Source organism: Gadus morhua, chromosome 2, assembly GCF_902167405.1.
Source record: "Gadus morhua chromosome 2, gadMor3.0, whole genome shotgun sequence".
NCBI classification, from domain to species: Eukaryota; Metazoa; Chordata; class Actinopteri; order Gadiformes; family Gadidae; genus Gadus; species Gadus morhua.
Window position 1 is genome coordinate 13,183,018 of NC_044049.1, and position 10,137 is coordinate 13,193,154.

Consider the following 10,137-nt stretch of genomic DNA (forward strand, 5'->3'; position numbering starts at 1 on the left):
GCTAGAGTAACACATAGCACAACACAACGCTAACCCAGGTGCATTCACTGCAAGAGGCAAGCCTCTGGAGTCCCATCCAAGGGTTTTAAAAAATGGTTGCCTTTTAATGTTGAGGTATGTTTAATATACACCGGACTCTTTATTCAGTGCCATTGGTAGATGGACAGTGGAATTACTGAAATACAGGGACCTTTCTCCCAGTGGGAACAGCTGGAACCAGAGGGTGTCTGAGAAGCCGGGTGAACTCAGTGTTTGCTCGATGGCGGTGGAGAGTGTGATCAGACACGCAGGGCTCTTGTTAGGAATAACTCGATAGCTCTTTTGTACCAATAAATGACTCAACTCCCTTTTCTCTCCCTTTATGTCCAGGTGATCTCTCTCTCCCTCTTTGTTATTTATATTTGATCTCTCTTTCTACCTCTATCTATCTCTCTCACCTCTCTGCTGAGATTCTGTCACTACTCTTGCTTATTGGCTCAATCTCTCTCTCTCCCCCTACCTCTACCTCCTTCTAACTCGCTCTACCGCTCATCTTGATGCCCCCTGCTTGCTTCTCCCTCCTGAGACTTCACCAGCTGCTTGCACGGAGGTGCGTTCATTTGGTTTTGTATCTTTATGGGTGAGTGACAGCAGATCTTGGACACTGCCAAGTTCGTTAACATTCTGCCGGCCTCCCCTCCATTGGTCGCCATGACGTAATTGTTTTTGTGGAAACTCAAATGAGGAGGAGGCTTCCGTTCAACACGATTAATATTCATATTCATATTGCTGTTCAGGTGAGACACTTTCAACGTGCAGATTTGTTTCCTGTATAGTTGTTCTTTATTGTTTGAATGGATTTGTTTTTACTTCTTGTTGTTGTTGGTGGTGTGGGGTTTGAGACAACCACAGGCACCTGCTTGTGGAAATGAAACCCCCAACACCCACAAGAGATATTAAAACACGTGGTTTATATATATTTTTCTCTTCGTAGTACCCGTTTACATGGTCCAGCTGTTTCGTATGTTGTTCCCCTGTGAAGCCCCTAACAGAGTTCTGGTTATCCAGAACGGAGGACAGAGCAACACCAATAGTCGGAACCAGGATGCTCCTTTTCTTATTTCAATCAGGAGAGACTAGAATTTAAGATGAAGCACAATATTTATGGACAACACATTTGGCGATTATACACTATCAAATTATTCTTCATGGGGATGATGGATCGATGAAGTATGCCGGGGTTTGATTTCCCACTGATAGTCGCTGGTGGTGGTGTGACCATGAATGTAATGCCTGAGGAAGTCTTTCTCCGTAGACAGGTGGAGCCTAATCCCGGAGGTGGAGAGGATGGACCCAGTCTCAATGAAAACAAGCATGACGAGAAATTTTTAAATACTCTGCACGTTGGTGCGCAAATGTATTCCTGTTAATGCCTTAGGTCCTGATTGGTTAAGAGATGAAGGGGAAAAGGCCTGCGATGATCATGTGGGAATTTAGAACCCATAAGGAGCAATGATTGATAGAAGCGGACGTCGTCTGCCTGATTTAACTTTTGCTTTAGCTACATAAACACACTGTACTGTCTCTTCCCATCCATTTTGTAAAATCAACCAATTAGCAATCCTATCGGGAGAGCACGACCTGCTTTCTCTGACCGTACAGTTCATAAAGTCAGAATTTTATATTTGCAGTTGGATCGGTTATTCATTTAACTCTTGTATCATATATAAGGATAGATAGGTGTCACGACGGCATCAACAACAACAATAATAAATAAATGATCTTGCTATACCAAGCACCTGATTAGGCAGAAGCATGCTGTTATTAAAGGGTTGAGATGCTTGGTGATGCATGGAAGGATAATATGACGATTGCATTTTCAACCTCAGGGTCAGAGCAAGACGGTGACCGGGCCGTTGTCAGAACATGGTACGGATGAGACGTAACAAATTTATCTTTGGTAGCAAATAGGTCGCCCTTGATCAAGGTCTCAAACCTTTGTCTGTTATTCGTTGAAGCGAAATGAGTGTGAAGCATGCAGAAAGTTTGTTTTCTCCACCAATGTTTTGCCTCAGGTGGTCGTAGGCGAGGAGTTGGAGATTTAGTGGGTTTTCAATGAAACAGATTCTTTCAGGTGTGTATGACATTACCTCTTACCTCATCATAGTGCCGCATGCTCACATTATTCATGTAATACCCCTCCCTGTCGGTGTCTCGCACTGCCCTGCTTATGATCCCAGCTAAACAAACCCGCTGTTACGGTAGGCTAGTGTGTGCTTAGGGTTAGGGTCAGTACTGACGTCACACAGAGGGGGCGGTGTTGAGGTGCTCATCACAGGTAAGTAGCAACAGCTGAGGGGGGCAGGACTCTCAACAAGAGGAGTTTGAGACTGAGGGGAGAGTCTCAGGAGTCAGCAAGTGAGAGTCGGGTAAAGGAAAATAAGCCGAGGGACACACGTTGGTCGGACATTTCATTAAGGGAACACTTTTGGATGTATATATGTATATATACGGTGATAAAAGACTGATTCAAGGTCAGCGGGACTGACGATTCATCCAACCGGGACGAGGAGCCGGTGCGGAGTGTGGGTGTGAGAGCCGGAGCTGTTCACCTACGGTGGTTGTCTACCTGTGGTGAGTACCTCGCACCTAACCCCCATAGATAGGTTAGATTGCACTCACCCAGGGAGGGATTAGGAACAAGTTCAGCACACCAAGTAGGGACAGACATAGGTTACGGGCTGTCTACGGTCAGCATCGTAACACCCGCACACACACATAAACACACACGCACAGGCAGACCTACACACATACACACCAACCCGGTTTTACGTGATTTCATGCTCAAGCTCACGAAAATGAATCTATTGAACTGTGTCCCACAGCATGATTGTCCGACTTTTTTCGTGATACACAGAACTAAATTTAAACCAATGCATTTTGAATGGGAGATTTTCTCAGACTTTTTCGTGCTGCACAGAACGACATTAAATCAATGCATTTCTCATTTAGGATTTTTTTTTCAACTTCAGAAGGGGGGCTGCGCAGTTGCACCCTCAAGTGATGGATGTGTCAAAACAACAATCCAAACTTTGTGTTCTTTGCAGAAGACCTCAAAAACGGGACTAACCACGTCCCTTTAACCCAGTCTCACAACAAAATGTAGTATAACTACATTGGTCCGCAACGGAAAGCGTAGTTTTACTACGGGTCTAAAAATGTGTCATGCCTATGTTTTTTTGGCCTATTCTTTTCAATGGGCCTGCGTCCATGTCACAAGACTGTCAAGGTCGCTATGGTGGTTACTATGACCCCTCCACCCCCACAGTTATGCATCCAACATGCAATTGTTCACGACCTATGGCCAGTATTTCATTTTCTGAAACATGCACGCATATATCCTGTATTTAATGCATGAACATGTGAACATTTACACAAACCTAGATGAAGATGTATCACCTTAATAGTGCACTTCAGTCATTTACTAATTTAAAGATCATTCTTTAGCCAGCTTTTACTCCAAACCACACCTGACGCGTTGCCATAACGACGTTAAGTATGGCAGCTGAGCTGCCGAAAATCGTGTTGTTTTTGTAGTAAACTAGGGTCCGCTGGCAAGGAAATGGACAGATATTCAAGTGAACACAATGGTTAACACAGTTTAGTTATAATTAATAAGTTACTTTTGTAATCAATGCCCCTCCCCCTCCCCATATGGATATGGAGAATGTTGCCCAGCGGCTTGCTTGCAAGGTTTTGATCTGAAGTTCTTCCCAGACTAAACCCTAGCCATCCAACATGCATATCTGAGAATCAGGCCTCTCTTTCATAGTGACAAAAGTAATTAGCGAAACAAAATTAACTTTTTATTATTTTATAAGGGTCGTTGTGCTGGCTTCTTTGGACTTTTTGACCCGAGCAGTGGCGGTTTTAGACACACCCAAAGGCACACATTTCAATCTCCATCCCACAGAAAATGGGGAACTTTAAACTACCTGCTGTTTCATGCCCATTTACCCAACTGTTCGAGAAAAAAAGGGTTAGGGTTTTTTAATTTGACAAAGCCTCTCAGAATTGTTGGCTGCAAGACCTGGATCAGAAACGGGTGTAAAAGGCAGTCTTTGAGATAGGAAGGTCCAACCTTCCTGAAACTTGACAACCTTGGCAGGTCCATGGTATTGGGTAAAGGTTAGGGTTAGGGTCCGGCTTTTTTCCGGAGACCCACAATTTTCAAAGAGCAATCCCAAGATGCACCCTACCCTAGATACATTTCTAGCAACAGATTGTGTTTCCAATGCATTAAAAAGGAGCATTTGATGATGCTGTCTGAGCCTTTCCTGAAGGGCTGGATTCCCCCCCCACCACAAACACACACACAATTCAAGAGCATACTCTTCCGTCTTCTCACACACTCAATAATGTGGTTGATCATTTAGATAATTAATAGGGATGTCCGATATTGGCTTTTTTGCCGATATCCGATATGCGATATTGTCCAACTCTAAATTTTCGATTCCGATATCAGCCGATACCGATGTCGATATTTGGGTTATTTTTCCTCAAACCTAATTTAGGTAACATTACATATCTCCTGTTGTGGAATTAACACAACATGCTTAATGTTATTGTGATGCCCCACTGGATGCATTCTTGAATGCAACAAGGCTTTCCAAACGTTAACATTGTCTGTGCAAAATAAGAAAAATACTTCAACTTAATTTAAGGGAAAAGTGCCATGTTTATTTTTATTTTTTTAATGGTCTCAGACAACAGTTTGGATTACACTCTCCCTGAGATAATCTTGACAATGCCCACAACAAATAGGGCAAACTTGACTTCACAAATGATAAAACATTGTACCTGAACAACTATGTGCAACATAGCAGTATGTTTCTTTAACTAAAACTCAATAACCTTAATTGAATAAATGCTCAAATATGAGTCAATTACAATGTGCACTGTACTGCACAATTTTGAAAACATTTATTTGAGCTATTAAAAAAAAAAAAAAAAAAAAAAAAAATTGGTTTTAAGGCAAAAAAAATCCGATACCGATATTGACAGATATTACATTTTTATGCTAATATCGGGCCGATAATATCGGTGGGCCGATAATATCGGACATCTCTAATAATTAAGATAGATTCCCCTTTCCATCTTTAGAAATGAAACAACAATTAATCTGGTTCCCTATTCCTTATTCCAATAAATATGGACCTTGCCATGATCATTGCACTCAACAACAGAAATAGTCAATACACACCAAGCATGAATAATAACCCCTCAAATATGATTGGGTCATTGCCTCGCCGGCACTGAGGCGCTGTTCTGTTTAGGACCACAACAACACAATCCACAGCAGCTCAGCTGCCACACTAAATGTTGTTATGGCAACAGGTGAGCTGTGGTTTGTAGCAAAGCTATTGCTTGGAGGAAAAGCCGGCTAAATTATTTATCTTTCAATTAGTAAATGACTGAGGTGCCCTATTAAGGTGATACATCTTCAGTTTGTATAAATTTCACGTTGACACTCCATGGAACTCATAAACCTGTTTGCAACGTGAATTGTGCTTACATTGTGTACATTAATGTTCCTCATCACAGCGTCCCGCTCCTATCACAGGAATCTAGAATCAATATGTTTGTGGGTTGTTCAGAATATTGTGTTCATATAACATGTTCATGTATTAAATACAGGATATATGCGTGCATATATACGGGAAGGGGTGGGGGGGGTCCATAGCAACCACCATAGCAACCTTGACACTAACATGACGTGGACCATATAAAAGACACACACACACATAATCACACACCTTCTTCACATAAAAAAAACCTGGGAAAGCCCTGTCAAGGGAAATGGGCTTCTGATTATTAAGTCTTAGATTTGGTTCGGCGTGATGGCTGACCCGTGTTCCCAGATCAGGACTGTGGAATAGTGTGTGTGTGTGTGTGTGTGTGTGTGTGTGTGTGTGTGTGTGTGTGTGTGTGTGTGTGTGTGTGTGTGTGTGTGTGTGTGTGTGTGTGTTCAGAGAGCTGGCTGGTTGTCAAAATAAACATGAGAACAGAAGTGTTCCGTAATGGATGCCTCTGATGAATATGCCAGATCTTTTGGCCTAATAAGATCTCCAACAATGACCTGTACAAGAAAACGGGAAGCCGGAGCATCACCAAGGAGATGACTCACAGACGCCTGAGATGGCTTGGACATGTGTTGAGGATGGAGCAGGACCGCATCACAAAAGTCGCCTTAAGATGGACACCAGCAGGTAGTGCCCATCTTAGTGTGCAACAACCTGGCACATCTTAGTGACCCGCCTTCTTCCAGTCAGGACACGATTCAGAGTTTACTGAGGCCAAAACTGAACCTTTATTCAGGCCAAACATTAACTTTCACAAAATAACCAAGAACCTGGGAGGAATCGACCGTCCGGTCCCTCTGGGTGGAAGACCGGTCTTTCAGCAGATGAACCACTCCTGGGAGAGCCCTGAATGAGTGGAGAAGCAGGCTATTTAAGCCCTGCTTCTCCATCTGTTCCTCAGGTGCTCTGCATCTGTTTAATTGTCACCGGCTCCAATGCCCTCAATAGCGCCATCTGGTGGTAGACAGTGTCACCTGCCCCCTGGGCTTCCAGAGGCGCTGTGCCGGAGCTGGGTTGCCACACTCCTCCACCCTTAAGGCCTGATTCCACCGGACGCGTTACGGCAGCGTTACGGCTGCGGCACGTCTTGGCCGCGGTCACCGCAGCAGATAGGTTCCACTCTAATCAATGAGACCATTTCCACCGGGTGCAGCTGCGGAACGCCTCAGCAGCGTCCCAGGAGCGGCTCGCCGTGCCGCAGCGCTATCATTCCGTAGCATTTCTATTTTTGCCGCAAGCCGTTGCTGAACCATGAGCTGAGTATTGTGTTTTATTTTGAAAGTCAACCGGATGCTCTATGGCTTTTACTTTTTCACTTCCTGCCCTGCTCGATCTGCTCTGTTGAAATTGACGCGGTTCAGCAACGGCTTGCGGCAAAAATTGAAATGCTACGGAATGATAGCGCTGCGGCACGGCGAGCCGCTCCTGGGACGCTGCTGAGACGTTCCGCAGCTGCGCCCGGTGGAAATGGTCTCATTGATTAGAGTGGAACCTATCTGCTGCGGTGACCGCGGCCAAGACGTGCCGCAGCCGTAACGTGTCCGGTGGAATCAGGCCTTTAGACGAAGCCTCAGGGCCTCTGAGCAACCAGCGCCAACCATCGCTGCTGGACAGGGTGCCGGCGTTGGCGTTGGCCAAACTCTTAAAATGTTCAGGTATGGTTACCAATAAGCCCCACTACCCATAAACCCAAATGTGTGGTACTGCACCGAAAGGTGGCGTTATTGTAAAAAATCAGGAATTAGGCTTATTTCTCCTCACCAGATCGACCTGGACTCAAAATTATTTAATTATATTAATCTCTAGAATCAGATGCATCATTATGGCCCTGCTCTTATGCCCTCAAAATTTTTACTTTACCCACAATTTGATAGAAAAGCCAAACGTGACAAAAATAATCAAACATTCACCCAAATCGCCACATAAAATCTTTAGACCAAGCCTCACAAAAGTTATCCAACACATTTATTTTTATTTAGTTCCATTTGAGAAATATTGGCCAATAAAGTTGGAGCAGTTAGCCCATTTTTCCTATGACCATTTTGTTATTGTATAAAAAACATGTGACTATCAGGTAGATACCAATACCCCCCACTACACCAAAATTAAGTAGCAATGTAATCAAGTGTGTAACAGCATTAAAATGACTACCGGGGTACAAATACAAAGAAAAATATAACCGCAGGCGGTGGTTAAAGGGGTCAGAGCAAAATGAAAAGTCAAGAACACACTTATGGAAGATATATAAATCTGACATATAATTATGAAGGAAAGATGATCAGGTGACTGGGCTGCAGAGCAAAGGCTGAATGTCATGTTCAGCATAATTGTCTAATCGGGATTTGAACTCTTAAACTAAGGATCACCAGTAGCTTTATCCCATTGAGCCACTGACAAACCTGAAATGTATCCTCATTCACATGGTGAAAATGTCTATTGATAAGCATACAACTCCAAGCAAACATTTCTCAAATGAATTAAGGGCTTTCTTAAAAGCAAATACCTGAAAATCTTTGAAATTCTGGGGAAATTAAACATTTGTTGTCAAGAACACTAACAGAAGAAATATTAATATGACAAAAAAAACGTTACAGAAACAATAGGGGCCAAGCGGACCCCTAATAAATCTCTTCACAGGCGCAGCCATTGTGTTGAGAGCGTCATCACTGCTCTCAGCCTTCTCTCAGAATTCAGAAAGATTAAAGGCAAGCCCACACCGGACCGCAAAATCGGCGTTGGTGAGAAAATCGGCATCGGTGACATGAGTCTATTTGGTGTGGTCGCTCAAATCGGCCACGTCTGCGTTCATTTCAGCCGATTCAACATGTGCAATCGGCCATTCGAGCCGGTCATTCTTTCTACCATTCTAATTGGTGGAGGGCTAGCAGTTTGACTAGCGAATCAGTGAAACCCGGAAGTGGGGATGGTAAACATACCAGATAAACAGTGCAATCGAAGAAGATGTCGACACACTCTCTCAACGCATTGTTTGGCATTCTTTTGATTGTTGACCTTGGATTGAATAATGTGGATCGAAGAGCTCGAGCAACCATTCATCGCCATGGTGGAGGATACAACCTACAACCTCACTCTCTGCTGACAACAGCGACTGGTGATGACAGCGTGCTCTGTGTTTTGGTCTAGAGAGGACCTGCTACTTCCGGTTGCCTTAAAGGCAACCACACGCCGGACCAACTGCCCGATTCGCGTCGGTAAATGAAGTCGGGCTATTTAATCTGGCCGACTCGAACACCGACATGGGTGGTACACACCTACAGGATTACAGCCGACGCTGTACGTTCCGCGCTTGCGCGAGATGTAATGTCTCCAAAAACAACAGGCGGCGCTAATCTGTATTGTCGGCCAAAAAACACGAAAACCGGAAGTAGCAGGTCCTCTCTAGACCAAAACACAGAGCACGCTGTCATCACCAGTCACTGTTGTCAGCAGAGAGTGAGGTTGTAGGTACAGTAGTTTTGATTACTCGCTGAACGGAAAAATCTAAAACGATGGATGATGTCGATACGGAGATACTGGCCTTGTCAGCTCTCCACCATCCTCACTTCCGGGCTTCACTGATTCGCTGGTCAAGCTGCTAGCCCTCCACCAATCAGAATGGTAAGAGGATGGCCGATTATGTTGAATCGGCTGAAATGAAGACGACGTGGCCGATTTGAACGACCACACCAAATAGACTCATGTCACCGACGCCGATTTTCGGTCCGGTGTGGACTTGCCTTAAGACAAAAAGGGGGCGTGGCTCCCAGAAATGCCAAGAAAGCTGGGAGTTTTCCCGACTTCTGACTCGGAAGGCTGCCGTCCGAGGATTCAGGAACACACCAAAAGTACGGCTAATCACGGTTAAGTCCGGACCCCGCCCACTTTTGGCGCTGGGAACGCGAACCGTTCCGCACCTATTCATACCAGACCAAACCACACCCGCAGGTGGAAACGAGCCAATAGACGGCCCATCATAAGAATAGCGAGAGAACTGGACTTGCAGCTTGTGTGTGCGTGTGTGTGTGTGTGTGTGTGTGTGTGTGTGTGTGTGTGTGTGTGTGTGTGTGTGTGTGTGTGTGTGTGTGTGTGTGTGTGTGTGTGTGTGTGTGTGTGTGTGTGTGTGTGTGTGTGTGTGTCTTTGTATACAGTATATATTTATGTTTGGCATATGACGTAGGCCTCCTTGCATAGATATGGACGTGCACAGAATCACACACACACAGACACACACTCACATATGGCAAACACAAATGTATGTATTTGCACGTATGTGTGTGTGTGTGTTTGTGCATGTGTGTGTGAAAGTAAACACTGAAGCAATACGTATGTTGTCAGAGTGCACCGGCGGTTGACAGACTCTATTTGCAGAGCTGCGATGCCTTCAGCCTGTTATGACACGATGAGCCGTCCCTTTCCATAGCCTCACACACGACACATCACTTCAGCTCAATTGCAGCAACAGCAACGCTCATGGAACACACTCTAAGCTTTTACACTCTGCTTGAAAGGTGCTGCA